Source organism: Urocampus carinirostris, chromosome 16 (assembly GCF_059441175.1).
Source record: "Urocampus carinirostris isolate Australia breed hairy pipefish chromosome 16, RoL_Ucar_1.0, whole genome shotgun sequence".
Lineage (NCBI taxonomy): Eukaryota > Metazoa > Chordata > Actinopteri > Syngnathiformes > Syngnathidae > Urocampus > Urocampus carinirostris.
The window spans coordinates 36,233,247-36,248,098 of NC_142364.1; positions in this window are offsets into that span (position 1 = coordinate 36,233,247).

Sequence of the window (14,852 nt, forward strand, 5' to 3'; positions counted from 1 at the left end):
TTATGTCCCACTGAAAATCTCCAGATCCCAGACCATTGTGGGGATTTGTGAAATGATTGGTCTATGTGTCACCTTTTTCAAGAATTGTGATGAGCTGAAGGCAGGACTATCAGAAGCTGTTGCAACTATTGAGAATGCGATGATGGGACACGTTTGGCAAAGAATTTGGCTTCATGTTTGTCTGGTGACCAATGGAGCTCATTGAACATCCATGAAGATTCCATTTTAAAAGTGTGATTACAAGAGTTCTGAATTTATTAGAAGTGTTTTTATATTCTTACTAGTTTCTGAGATATTAAATGTCAAAATGTGCCCAAAGACTTTTGTCACACCTTGTCACCAATCCTTACACGACAACGTATTTTCTATTCATTATAATTTCACTCTTTTCCATTTACAATCAACATGAGGATTAGTTAGTACTTTTCCTTACATATGCCAACCTTTTGCCATTAAAAGTGCACAGTACTTTTATGCACAAAACTGTCTGCTGAAAATGTAAAAACAAAAAAAGTATGTGCCTGTTAAAAACTGAAATTGGTTAACGTTTACCAATACTGAAATCTAAAGCCATTGTAAAAGTGGTTCATTCTTGCACTAACACTTGGTCTCGCTTCAAAATAATGCAGCCGTAAACGAAAAGATCTTTTGTTTGATTACATTTCAAAAAGCCGAAGGCGTTTTAAGGGAGAAAAGCGCCAGTCTAACGTGTAAAGTGGTCGTGTTGATGGGTATGCTTTTCAGCAAGGGTCTCCATTGTGGTGCCCGTGCGGACCAGGGTGCCCTCTGAGGAGACCTGAGGTGCCCGTTGAGGCAATCTAAAAATGACTTAACAGCTCTAAGTCATTGTGATTTTCTAGTAAAATCATAGTTTACCTGGTTGACTGAGTATATAAAACCCTATGTCATGGACCCGCTGAGGGTGGCGTAAAGGCAAAGTGTGGAAACACAGAGTAGTGCAGTAATTGATGTCTTTTTTTTTAATAGGATTTAATACACTGGGCGTAAACTGGGGAAAAGGTATCAAGATCACCAGTGGCAGCAGTCATGGATCATGAAGCTGGCAAGGGGTCAGTGATTCAGTGAACTTACTTTGGTAAAGCCGACAGTCAATTGTTCAGTATTCAGTACTCGTGGTTAGAAGGCTTGGAACGTGACAAAAGAGGCAATGAACCAGCACCAGGCTGAGAAAAAGAGGGTTTAAATAGGGAAGAGAGAGAGGTGAGATTGGAGAGTAATTAGGACAAGTAACCCCAGGTTTGGGTTGGAAATTAGAGACAGGAAGTGAGTGACCAAATAAGGTAAAGACAATTGAGAGGGACTGTGTGTCAAAGCTAATCATATTTAGTTAATTGTGTATTTCTCTGTCTTCTATGTTACAAATAATCCTGATGAGCTTGACTTATATTACAACTCGTTTTCTACTTTTGTACCATTTTTGAACCGAAAGATATATATGACGTCGTTGGTTATTACTGCGCATGTGCGAACTTTGAACCGTAGACATATGTGTGACGTCATTGATACTTTCTGCGCATGCGCACGCTTTTGAACAAAACCCGGTTGCAACGCGGGAAACTTGTGAGACGGTGAGACTTTTTGAATCCGTCTGCCCACTGCAGTGAATAAATTCTAAAACTACATTTGCCTCTCTTACTGATCACTCCAGTTTAACCTATTACGAAAATATTAACCCTAACATTTTTGATGTCGAAACCGGGACGGTACGTAGTATTTTGAAGTTGAAAACGAAAACGAAAAAAAAAAACAATCAATTCTACCGCGTGGTCTAGAACAAAGGAAACCCTTCAAAGTCCGCGTCACCGTCAACGAACCAGGATGAAGTGATCGGTAAGAGATGCATTTGTAATATAAAAATTTGGAATAATTCTAAGAACGAAGCCATTTTTATAAAAAGATAAAGTTGAATTGGCCACAGAGAGAGATCATAGTGTTGGACGGGCGCCATATGTGGGCTTGAGAAGCCATTACAAAACCTTAGCTAAGTAAATACCCAAAAGGAATCAGAATAAAATACGAAGTATTTTAAATACTCAAACTTTTTGTTTGAGACGGAATGGATTGATTGCCTCGGGACGGGAAAAATGTCGACACTAACCCCGCGGTGGGGTCGGTAGAATGGGAAAGAAAAGTAAGGGGGAAGGGGTACTGAGACGACCCCCCACTTTTCCCATTGTCCTTTTTCAAAAAAAGGACGGATCCCTCTGTGGTTATATAAAATAAAATAAGGTTTAAGTAAACTGCATGGCTTCATAAAAAAAGTGTACACGGTCTAAAATTAAACTAATTTTTTGTGGGCCCACTCTGTCTTGTCAAATGTTTTATGTTTGTTCAATGTGTAAATGTTTGTATTCTTTCCTATATTCTTATTCTTCTTGTCTTATGTGTTTGAGCTAGCTTTTTAATCGGCCCACGTAACTGAAAAGAAAAAAAAATAGAAAAATACGAAGAAAATTGCCGCAAACGAGAGAGCGCGCGCATTTTTAAAAGGAAAAAAAAGGAAGCGAAGTGCACATTGCAACGAGAGAAACGTTTTTTTTTTTAAGAGTAAGACCGTTTAAAAAATGTTGTTTTTGGGTGGAACCGAGAGCACATCTCGTTAGGAATCGAAAACGTTCGTTTTTTGGGAAATCGGCGTTTGACGCTAACGGTGTACAACATAACGCCTGCGGGCCTAAGGGGTTCCAATACATTTTTTTTTCGGTCCAAATTTTTTTTTGTTTTTTTCAATTGGAAAACGATAAATTTAGGTGTGCTAAGTTTAGAAAACTTATGTTTGAGTTATTTTAGATGCGTTAAATGAAGTTAATGCCAGAATAACACTTACTAAAGATACAATAACAAAAATAAAGATAGAATATTCCGGTTTTCAGTTCTAAATTAGAAAATTAAGGACTGTAAAGACGGGGGAAGTATCAAATTGAGCAAATTGGAATGGATAAAAGTTATTGCCAAATTAATACAAAACAATAAAAAAAAAATTTTTATTCGATGAATTTTTTTTTGTTTCTTGATTTTTTTTTATGTATTTGGGTTTGTGTATTCTCAACTTTGAATATTTTTTTTATATATATAAATCAAGGATTACAAGAATAGAAAGAAAATTCTATTTGGTTAATTAACTTTTTATGAAACCAGGGTTGTTGTTTTTTTTGTTTTTCTCTTTTTGGTTAAAGGAAGAAAATGGGTCAGACCAATAGGAAGTTGTTAGATGATCCAGATGTGAAATTTATGAGTGGAAGGGACAGTGAAAGTTGGAAGTTTTTGAAGAAAGGTTTTAAAGGAAGTAGGCACGAAGATCAGATTGAAGGCTGAATTAGTTCACGAAAGGAAAGAAAAGATGAGGAAAGGAAGAGACACAAGATGTGGACTGATCAGAGCGAAAAAAGAAGAAAGGATATTGCAAGTAAATAAGAGTTGGTAGAAGGAAGTAAAAAAGGGAAAAGAAAGTGAATCGTTAAGGAAAAGAGCAAGTGGAATACAAGTAAGAGAAAGAAGGAATGTAAAAGGGAAAAGTTATTTAAAGAAAAAAATAATTCGCTGAAAATTGGATATGAAAAACTTGAGACAAAAGTATGAAAAACATCACATTAGTGTTTTTGGGGTTCCTCATGGTCTTGAAAAACACTATATAAATGCAAACCATTTATAATAGATTAGAATATACCTTTACCGACATAAGTTACAAAATGGGTTAACATATTGTGACTGACAATGAAATTTGGCATAACAATTCATCTTCAGAGTAAGGTAAAGGAACAGAGAAGTAAGGTTATAGTTATAATTGATACAATATTTACACAAAAATAATTGCATGTAAGATGTTACATACAATTGAGGTTTGTGTAATATGCATTTGGTGAATAGACATCACAGTAAAAAAAGTTGTCAGCATTGTGCAAAACATGTGACAGTATTTTTATAGATAAGCTATACAAATTAACGGAAATTATTTAAAGGATGAAAATCTAATTGAAGGCAAATGAACATAGATATACTATCGAACACTACACTATTTCGTTGCCATAATGGAAAATATTATAGACTATAGAAAAATAGTTGGAACCATCATGAAAACACTACAAAGGACCTAAGGTAAAGTTTGATTTTACAGCAAAAGTGTTGCACTAACAATGTTTTGAGTTCTAGAATTTTGGTTCTTGTCTCATTTGGACTCAACAACCCGCTGAGGAGAAAATGGGATCAGCGAAAGGTAGCACAAATAACATGATGAAGATATTACATGTGATGAACAATGGTAAGTGAAAAACCAATTTTTATGATATTAACGGAATATGTCATCAATAAAGGTGTTACAGGTAAGAACCAGAAAAGTTTTGTGTTCATATTCGGCCGGTATGAACCATAACTATGACAAGTAGATCTCATCTTGTTGGAGTCCATCACAGCGACCATCGAGCAGCGATTGGAGGACACCCTGAACTGGTTGCAAGCCAATTGCAGGGCACACAAAGATACACAATTCACTAGCTCATTCACACGTAGGGACAATTTGGACCAGCCAGTCCACCTGAAATGCATGTTTTTGAAAGAGGTAAGTAATCCGGATAGCCGGACGGAAACAATGAGATCATGCAGGCTCCGCACAAGAGCCAGTGGCTGGCTTGGAACACACACACCTGTTCCCAGGTCCTTAGTAATGCAGTACACGTGCTGGCCAATGCGCCACCGTGCTGCACACACATATATAATATATATATGAAACAATTTTAATACTGAACTATCAATAATGATAATATGATAGGGATTTTGAATTCCCTGTCAGTTTTGATCATCAAATTATTAATTTATTTTCTGCATTTGTTGATGGTAATTGCAAATAACAGGCTTGTCTTTTTTCCATTTTTCTACTTTCTGTACTTCTCTCTTTAACATCTTAGTACAACATAATTCGTGATATCAATCATCAAAGCAAATGAGCCGTAAAAGCAAGCTCTCTTTGATGAATTGAACAAGGAAAAAAGCCGTTTGTCTAATAAAAAGACTGACCTTCACTCGACAAGAATTACCAACAACAATGACGTAATCTCGAAGCGACGAGATCTCGTTAGCTAAGATCGGCGTGCAGGAAAACAAAAACTCGTACAGAAAAAAACAAAATAACGATTAGGCTTGTAATGTGTTAAATCTTTGTTAAAGAGTAACTAAATGATAATGACAATTTAAAGGGAAAAAAGTTGCGTCCCCAGCATAAATGACGTGGGGAAATGAAAACAATGAGTGTATGATACAAGATAACTATACAGAATAGTTTAAAAAGAAAGAACATTTGAGTAACCGAACTAATCATTTTTTGTTGAAGATGCGAATAGCAAAAGGGTAATAACTTTAAGACATGTAGTTTTGCTCCTGATAAAGCAGTGACGGAAAAAGCAATGAAGATGACTGGAAAACCGTCCACAATTTTAGTGTTCATCTTCTCGTTCGTAAATGGACAAATTCAAAAGAGGCGTAATATGTAAAAAGATTATTTCCTTAGTTGTTCTCGTATTCAATAATAGATTACTCTAAATAGGTCATTTGAACCATTTCAAATAATTAAAATTTTGAAGGAAGTTTGAAAATGACGACAAATTAACACAGAAAAGAAGAATTCGAGACTAGAAATCATTAATAACGTAGCTGAAGCTATTTCAGTCACTGAATCTATTTTTTTCTTTTAAACAGGAAAAAGAGAAACAAGTAGTAATAGTTGGACCAGATCGTTAATTTGTTTAGCTTTAATCACAAGGGATCTCGAAAGGATGCTTAGAACGAAGACTAGTGCGTAGAAACAAAGATTGTTGCGCAAAATAAAAGATAATGAATAAACAAAATAGATACACTCAACAAGATAATTCATAAGTGACGAGTATGTATTGTTCTATATTGAATCAATAAAAGATTGATTATGGTTACAGAGAGAAGAAAATACAATTAGAGAAGTTATGACATTAAGTTCGATTTGGCATTTTTTGAGAATTTTTTGTTGATCTTTTGAGATTTCTGATGTTTAGTGTGAGGTTTGGAATTTTGACAAATTTAGCCCAAAGGAAATTGGGGGGACAATTGATTACACACTGAATTTTTTTAGATTGAGTGTTACAATTGACAAATGATAAACAAATGTGTAACAAATACTGACTTTTGGTTAAGTTAAAAGGAAACGGTTTCTATGGAAGAGCATTTTTATAAGACAATGAGAAACTGATCAATCTTGAAGAGGGCCATAGGAAATAACGGATTAGTTGATTTTGAGACATATCGGGCTAATTTAAGAATAATTGCATGGGAAATAAATGAATAGAAATTGATTAAACTAAGATAATGTCTAATAGTACTTAAATTTAGAGAAAAATTTAAGACATTGAATAATCCGGCCAATTTACTAAAAAATCCCACTACGTAAGCACAATGGAATTAACGAGACTCTTAAGTGCCAGTGAATTCCACAAAAAGACTCTCCTTTCTTTTTGAAAGTCCATTTACTCTTCAAAGGACATACCACCCTGTCAAAAAGAAATCATGGACAAAAATCATTTGCTGAAAGAGCCAAAGACATCAGTCATCCATTATCTGCGCCGCTTATCAACAGCGAGGCCAAGGGAGTGAGATGGAGCACATCCCAGCTACGCTCATCAACAACGACATCAAGGGAGTGATGGGGCACATCCCAACTGCTTTTCAGACAGCAGTCGTTGCCAGTGAAATTGACAGAAAAGTCAATAAAGTCATTTTGTGTTTGACATGGACACATTTTTGAAAAAGTATTTTTGATGGGCCAAAAGCAACATTTAAATGGTGAATGTAATGTGGAATAAGCAAATCAAAAGACTGAAAGACAACATTCAAGAATACGTCTGCTTGAAGTTATATAGAGTCTTGTTAATACAAAGTGTAAATGTATTTGAGGAAGATTGATAAATTCATCTTGCAAATTTATAAATGTGTCTGATTTCACTCCTATTCATAGATTGTGAACTTAGGTTTTAACTCAGGGGGGAACATTGAGACATTCCGTAAAATATAAGTTAAAACCTATTTTTTTCCGAAATTGATGAAAAATTGTCTTCTGAATAAGCTCTCCATATAACTGTTTTTTGAGATTCAAATTACAAAATTTGGACGGATAGAAAAATATTACACAAAAGAAATGTTGTAATATAAAAAATTTACAATGTTTATCAAATTGATTAACAAAAATCAATGAAAATAACCATTCACCATTAGAAAATCGCCCACATTGAGAACATTTTGGGATGGTATTTTTCATTTTTGGCAAAATCATTCACTTTGAGCGTGAATTACCTGCTTTCTTTGCAAAATACTGTTATTTTGAACAAATTTACTTACTGAAAAGATAATATATAGGTTATGATTTTTACAAAAGGCAAAACAAAGAGTGAATCATAACAATAAAAACGTCTTTTCTTGGGTTAAACTGATAATTTAACAATCTATCCTGGTCATCTGCCTCGAGGGGAATGGCCAACAGCAAGATAACACATTGAAAATCAAAAGAAAATGCAAATAAAAAGTGCATACAATTTTTTTTCTCGAATGTGGTCAATCTACAAAAGAGAAAACACTCAAATCAGGGTAAATGATTCTGACAAGGATAATGGTTAAACTGATTCAGTGACTAGATTTAGTGAAAAAGCAAAATTTGAAATTTAGAACTGACAATTTAAAAAATAAATTGTTTATCTTCGAGTTAGAATTTTGGGATAGAACGCTCAAAATGGATAGGGCATCTTATAGTGGGGATTTTGATTTTCACTTAAAATAAATATAAAGACAACTTGAGAAAATATACAAATCTATAAATGAATTTTTTTTAATTTGTTTTGAGCCATGAAGTCTCAACAGGGGGGGAGAGTAAATTATGGATAGCACAATCTAATTAATAAAAAAAAAAAAATTAAGTCCTTACTATCCTTTTTTCCCCAACTACAGCTTTCCCTGAATATCCAGTTCTATGGTATTGATTTATGCTTCTCATCCATACAGAAGGTGACCCCTGCTGATCAGATGATGGAGTTCTGTCAGCCCACAGGGAGCGTCAAACCTAACTTCTTTCCAAGGACAGCGGTCAGGATTCTGGGGAGTGTGCTAGCACTCGCGCCATCAACTGTGTCTCCTACACACGTCCGCCTCGACGCAGGAGGCTGTTGTCATCTCAGGGAAGAAGCTAACTTGCCAGATCCGAAAAGAGGAGCAATCCAATGTGGACAACTGGATGGTGTCATCTCATCTACAAGCAACACATCATCAACACGCCAGGAGGTGTGGGGATCCTTACGATGCCCATGCTCATGAAAAACTGCATCAAAGCTGCCAATAGTGCCCTAATCTATTCTTCCGAAAGAATAGGCATTAGATTCTACAATGATATCTAGAGAAATGGTCGTAAAAGTACCAAAATAAGAATCCTAACAACTGAGGGAAGAAACGAGATTAGGTTCAATTTCTTCTATCGTAATGTTGAAAACTTGGACTTTGATGACTGCTTTGTTACATTGGTATCAGTTCCCATACACCAAATTTAAATGGGCTTAGACAGCATTGTCTAAAAGGACTCATCCCTACCAATAAAGGGAAACCTCCGTATTGCACACGTGAAGATTTGAGCGGGTAAGCTAATCGAGTCCCGTTCACCAAGTCATCCAGGCCCTGTGGAGACCAACGCACAGGCAGGGTACTTTGTTTTGTGTTTTTAACCATCGCTCATTACTACTACTACGTTTTCTAGCATAAGAAACACTCTCGACCTCATGGAAATGAGGTGGGAGGAGGGGAATTTTTTCCTTTACGAAGGTTTTTCGCCCCTCCACGAAACTACTAACCTGTTGTATTTCTTAATGATGTGTTAACTTGAAAATCTCTGGTATGATCACTGATATCCTTCGAAATCCACAACAGGGGGGGAATGTCAAAGCTAATCATATTTAGTTAATTGTGTATTTCTCTGTCTTCTATGTTACAAATAATCCTGATGAGCTTGACTTATATTACAACTCGTTTTCTACTTTTGTACCATTTTTGAACCGAAAGATATATATGACGTCGTTGGTTATTACTGCGCATGTGCGAACTTTGAACCGTAGACGTATGTGTGACGTCATTGATACTTTCTGCGCATGCGCACGCTTTTGAACAAAACCCGGTTGCAACGCGGGAAACTTGTGAGACGGTGAGACTTTTTGAATCCGTCTGCCCACTGCAGTGAATAAATTCTAAAACTACATTTGCCTCTCTTACTGATCACTCCAGTTTAACCTATTACGAAAATATTAACCCTAACATTTTGACACCCTACTTTCAATATTTAACCTGGGTATAGGACAGCAATATCAATATGTTATTTAAGAAAATCATATCAAACCAGGTGTCCTTCATGCTAACAAGTGACAAAAAGTAGCTCGACACTTGAAAAAGGTTGGACACTCCTGCTTTTCAGGGACCAACTCTACTGAATTAATTTTCTTGAAAGTCCAATTCACACATGTTGAACTGATAAATAGCTATGCGAGATCAACTTGCCATATATGAGAGTTTATTTTTATTTTACTCTGACATTAAAGTCATAGCAGATACCTTATTAAATATACATATAGTTTGGGTATTAGTTACAGCTCGGCTTTGGGATCTGAAGGAAATAGTACACGGGGTGAAGTGTGCTTTAAAAAGAGAGTAGAGCTAAGAGTTCGCCTGCACAACATAGTGCGTGCATGCGGCTGGCTCTAAGACGGCTGTATTTAGTAATCATGCTCCAAATTTTCTTTTACAAATCGAAAAAGGGTTTGTCTGTAATTATGAGTTTGCCCCTTCAGCGTAATATTCTATTTCTTAGTGCAAGTAAAAACAAGTCAAGTCACATTTATTTGTATAGCCCTTAATCACAAAAAATTCTCAAAGGACCATCGCCTGATCTTAACCCCAACATGCGGGCAAGAAAAACTCAAAACCTCAGCGTGTGGAAAAAAGAAACCATGAGAAGGGGCCTCACAAGTGGTAATCCCCCTTCCAGGATGACTAGGGTGGAACAGATTTAGCATTGGGTCACAGTACTCAAACATAGTAAACATTAATAAAAGAAAACACTAGGTAGTCTAAATTTAAAAACTTCCCCTGAGGTCGCAGATCTTATCCCCGGAGGCAGAGTATTCCACAGCACCGGGGCCCGGATGGAGAACGCTCTTGAGCCTGCAGACTTCTTCTTGGCTCTCGGAGTCACAAGTAGACCGGCATTTTCAGAGCGGAGGCTCCATGCAGGAACATAGGGGGAAATCAAATCTGAGAGATAAGAGGGTGCAAGTCCATGCAAACATTTGTATGTTAGTAAGAGAACCTTAAAGTCGCATCTTAAGCGGACTAGTACCCAGTGCAAGTAAGCCAAAATAGGAGTGATATGGCCAATCTTTTTCGTCTTAGTGGAAAGTGTCGCAGCCACATTTGAAACTAGCTGCAAAGTTTTGATACTAGACATCGGGAGACCAGAAAGCAATACATTACAGTAATCAAGCCGAGAAGTAATAAACACATGAATTAGAACCTCTGCATCTGATTGGAACAGCATCGAACAAGTCTTCGCAATACTACGGAGGTGGAGGAAGGCTATTCTAGTATTTTTTCCACGTGTAACTGAAACGACAGATTAGAATCACCTAGATTTTTGAGTCACTATGGGTAATATTACATTTGTCTAGGTTCAGGGCAACGTTTGAAAACAACTCACGACAATGAGCTGGACCAATAATCAACATTTCATTTTTTTCTGGGTTAAGGCGTAAAAAATTAAGTGACAGCCATCTTTGAATCTTAGTAAGCAAGTCTCCAGGTTTCTACAACTTAACTGTCCAGTTGTGTTCAGTGGCAGATACAGTTGAGTGTCATCTGCATAGCAATGGAAACTAATATTATACTTGTGGATAATATCACCAAGCGGAAGCATATGAATACTAAAAGAAGGTGCCAAGTACAGAACCCTGTGGAACGCCACAGGGGACATCAGAGTGTTTAGAGTTCAGATTGCTGTAATGAGCACATTGCGTTCTGTCTGACAGGTAGGACCTAACCCACGAGAGTACAGTTCCTGAGATACCAATGCATTCCAGACAAACCAGTAATATGTTATGGTTGACAGTATCAAAAGCAGCAATGGGATCCAGCAGCAGTAACATTGACGAGGCACTGGAATCTATTGCTAAGAGCAGATCATTGGCTACTTTAGGCAGGACTGTCTCCGTAGAGTGATTTGCCCTAAATGCTGACTGGACAGTTTCAAAGAGATTATTCTCAGACATAAAGTCATTTAGCTGCTGTGCAACGACCTTTTCAAGTAATTTTGCAGATTTGACACTGGCCTATAATTACCTAGGCTTCCCGGGTCCTAAGACCCCAACCAGATCTTTCACCAGTAAAGCTGGAAACGGATCAAGCAAGCAAGTCGTTGATTTGGCCCTATTGACCATCTGTGTAAGACTGTCAAGGGACAAATCATTGAAACTGGACCTTTCTGAACATCCGCCGACAAGGTCCTGACCTAAAACCTCCGCATCTTTGAGGTAGGACGCAGTTGCGGAACGTTTATTTAAGATTGCATTCCGGAGGAGTTGAAGCTTTTGATTAAAAAATACCATAAAGTCATTAGCAGAATAAGTAGAACTATTTGGGTTAAGTTGCTGTCTCGTAAGTTTCGCCATTGTATCAAACAAAAATTTCGGATTATCTTTATATATATAAGAATAATCTCAGAGAAAAATGATGCTTTAGCTGAGACAAGAGCTACTTTATGTTTCAGCAAGCTGTCACACGAGGCCAGTCGAATACCTCCAGCTTTGTAATATACCATTTTCGTTCAAGTTTCCTGAAACCTTGTTTGAGTGACTTGGTTTCTTGAGTAAAGCAATGTGTATGCTTCTTAGGTCGAATTTTATGCTGTAGGGGCGCCACAGAATCAAGAACATTGACCAAAGCAGTATTAAAGTCGTTTTTGAGTCAACAGACCCAATGTACGAAGGGAAGGCCGCAGTTGCCGTAGGTAAGAGTTCTTTTAAAGCTAATGCCGTTGCAGGGTGAATATTGCAATTACTCAAGCCTACATTTTTCTTATCACAGTCAACATTAAACAGCACCTCACACGTAACAAGATAGTCATCAGATATGGCATTGGGAAACGGTAACACTAACATTTGAGGCACCCTGGTTCAGAACAAGGCTGGCGCCCCCTTGGCTCCCCAGTGTATTCCCAGCGCCCCACATACGCTTCTGTGCAAATTGATCATGTGCTGTTACAAAACTAGAAGCACTAACGTTTTATTAGTGCTGTGCTCAGGACAGGAAATTTCCCTGGCCCCAGGGGGATTGCCCACCAAATGACTGAATGTGCACATAAAGCATGCAAATGGGCAGTTCTTTATATAAAACATGCAGAAAATTACAAGATGAAAATAGAATTGTCTCTTTTTTTCCTCTCTCTCTCTCTCTAAACTTGTTTTGGTCACTTACTTCAAGGTCCAATTTTCCTCATCACAACTGTGGTCAATTGCCTTGGTTTGCCTCCTATCACAACTCTCACTTGTCACAATTTAAAACACCCAGTCTCCTCGGCTCTATTGTCCCCATTTTTCTTATTCGAGTGTACCGAACCCTTGCTTTTCCTTACAGATAAAGAATACTCCCTGATAAACTCTTGGACAGTCACCTCCACTGCTTGTGTTTACTGGAACACCTACCCCTCACCCCTCTCTCAGATCACGATTGTTGCAACCGCTACCTGACTTCCCATGTCCCAAATTATCGCTTTCCGTACTCATCTTTGTGTCATTTTTCCTCCTCACAGCTGCAGTCACTTGTCTTTGATTTCCCTCCTGTTACAACTCTCCCTTGTCACTGTTCAAACATTCTGTCTCCTTGGCTCTGTGCTCATTAGTTGTCCTCAATGTCACTTTTGTCTCTTTAGTTATCCTTTAGTTATTCCAGTGTACCGAACCTTTGCCTGCTCTTATAAATCATGAGTACCACCTGACGAACTCTGCTTGGGTTTATTGGAACAATGACCTCTCGCCAGTCTCTTGAACCACTATTGTTGCCCTTGCTACCTGACTTCTTGGTACCGAACCCTGCCCAAATATAAGATTGTCATCTGTGTTTCTGCACCACCCTAACTAGGTTCCTGACATTTAATTGACATAACGTCTCATACCACATGATTCGTACTAACAGGGTGAAGTACACTGCCGCCAGGGACCCAGGGAATAGCTCAACCTTTATTTTAATTATACAAATATTTATGAACAAAAATACCAGTTAGTGGGTCAGCTGTAAGAAGCTCCTGGAGGAGAATATAAGCAACAATTAACAGTATCCTCATTTCAAGATCAGTTAAGATTTTTGTATTTCTGATTCTTCCACAGGACAATAACAGTAATTAGGAAATTCCTGCGGGAAATGTGATAGTTGGGCTCTGGCATGTAGTCAATAGCATGTAGTCAAAAGCATGTACTCATTAGAATCTACTCGTTAGCATCTACCTATTAACTTGTAGTTTTTAGCATCTTCTAGTTAGCTTGTAGCCGTTAGCATGAATTAAGTCAAGTCATTTTTATTTGTATAGCCCTTAATCACAAAGAGTCTCAAAGGGCTTCACAGGTTATTACACAGACTAATTTTTCAAACTATTATTACACCATCCCCTGATCTGGAACCAACATGAGGGCAAGGAAAAACTCAAAAACATCAACATGAAGAAAATGAAGAAACCTTGAGAAGGGACCGCACATATGGCATCCCCCTATCAGGATTACCAGACAGCAAAGGATGTTGCAATCACAAATAATACAGAGATATTGTCCAAGAAAAGTATAGGTTATTCATATGCTATAGAGTAGAAGTGTGTTTTAAGCTTAGATTTAAACATTTACACTGAAGTTACAGAACAGATCTCAGGGGGAAGAGCATTCCACAGCACTGGTGCCCGGATGGAGAACGCTCTCGAACCAGCGGGACACTTCTTGGCTCTTGGGATCACAAGAAGACCGGCGCTCTCCGAACGAAGGCTTCAGACAGGAACATAGGGGGAAATCAGATCTGAAAGATATGAGGGAGCAAGTCCATGTATGATTTTGTAGAATACCAAGAGAACCTTGAAATCACATCTTAGGCTAACAGGGAGCCAATGCAGGTTAGCCAAAATTGGCGTGATGTGATCTGACTTTTTGTCCTAGTTAATAGCCTCACTGCAGCATCTTGTATCATGTAGCTGTGAGCATCTACTCGTAAGCACGTATGAGTTGTTAGCATGTAGCCGTTAGCATGACTCTTTAACATATTGCTGTTAGCATCTCCTCATCAGCATTTACCTAGCATTAGCCGAATTAGTATCGTTTGAGTCTTCGTCGAGCCTCTTTTTCCGACTGTCCCTCTGATCTCCTATCTTCTTCCGATCTTCCCACGTCTTTTCACAAGCTGGCGTGCCGGCTCCTCCCATGGGCGTGCTGACTCCTCCCATGGGCGAGCCGACTCCTCCCATAGATGCGCCAGGTGCCAGCTTCACCACCTCCTCGCCGAAGGGCGTCGCAATGTCTATAAAACTCATAGCGGAACTTCTCCAAACAATGCCTGCCTTCCTGCGTCTCAGAGGCTCCTCTCGCGTCAGCCCTTGTCCCAGTTTCTGCTGTTTTCTGTAAACATCATTCTCCACTAGGTTACATTGACCTCGCCCCACAGCTCAGCCAGTGAATACCTTTTGGATAAAATGTAATTTGTTTTTGATTGTATAAAATATAAAATCCTTCAGCTGTCATCAAAGCAGAACTTCGCAGAACATC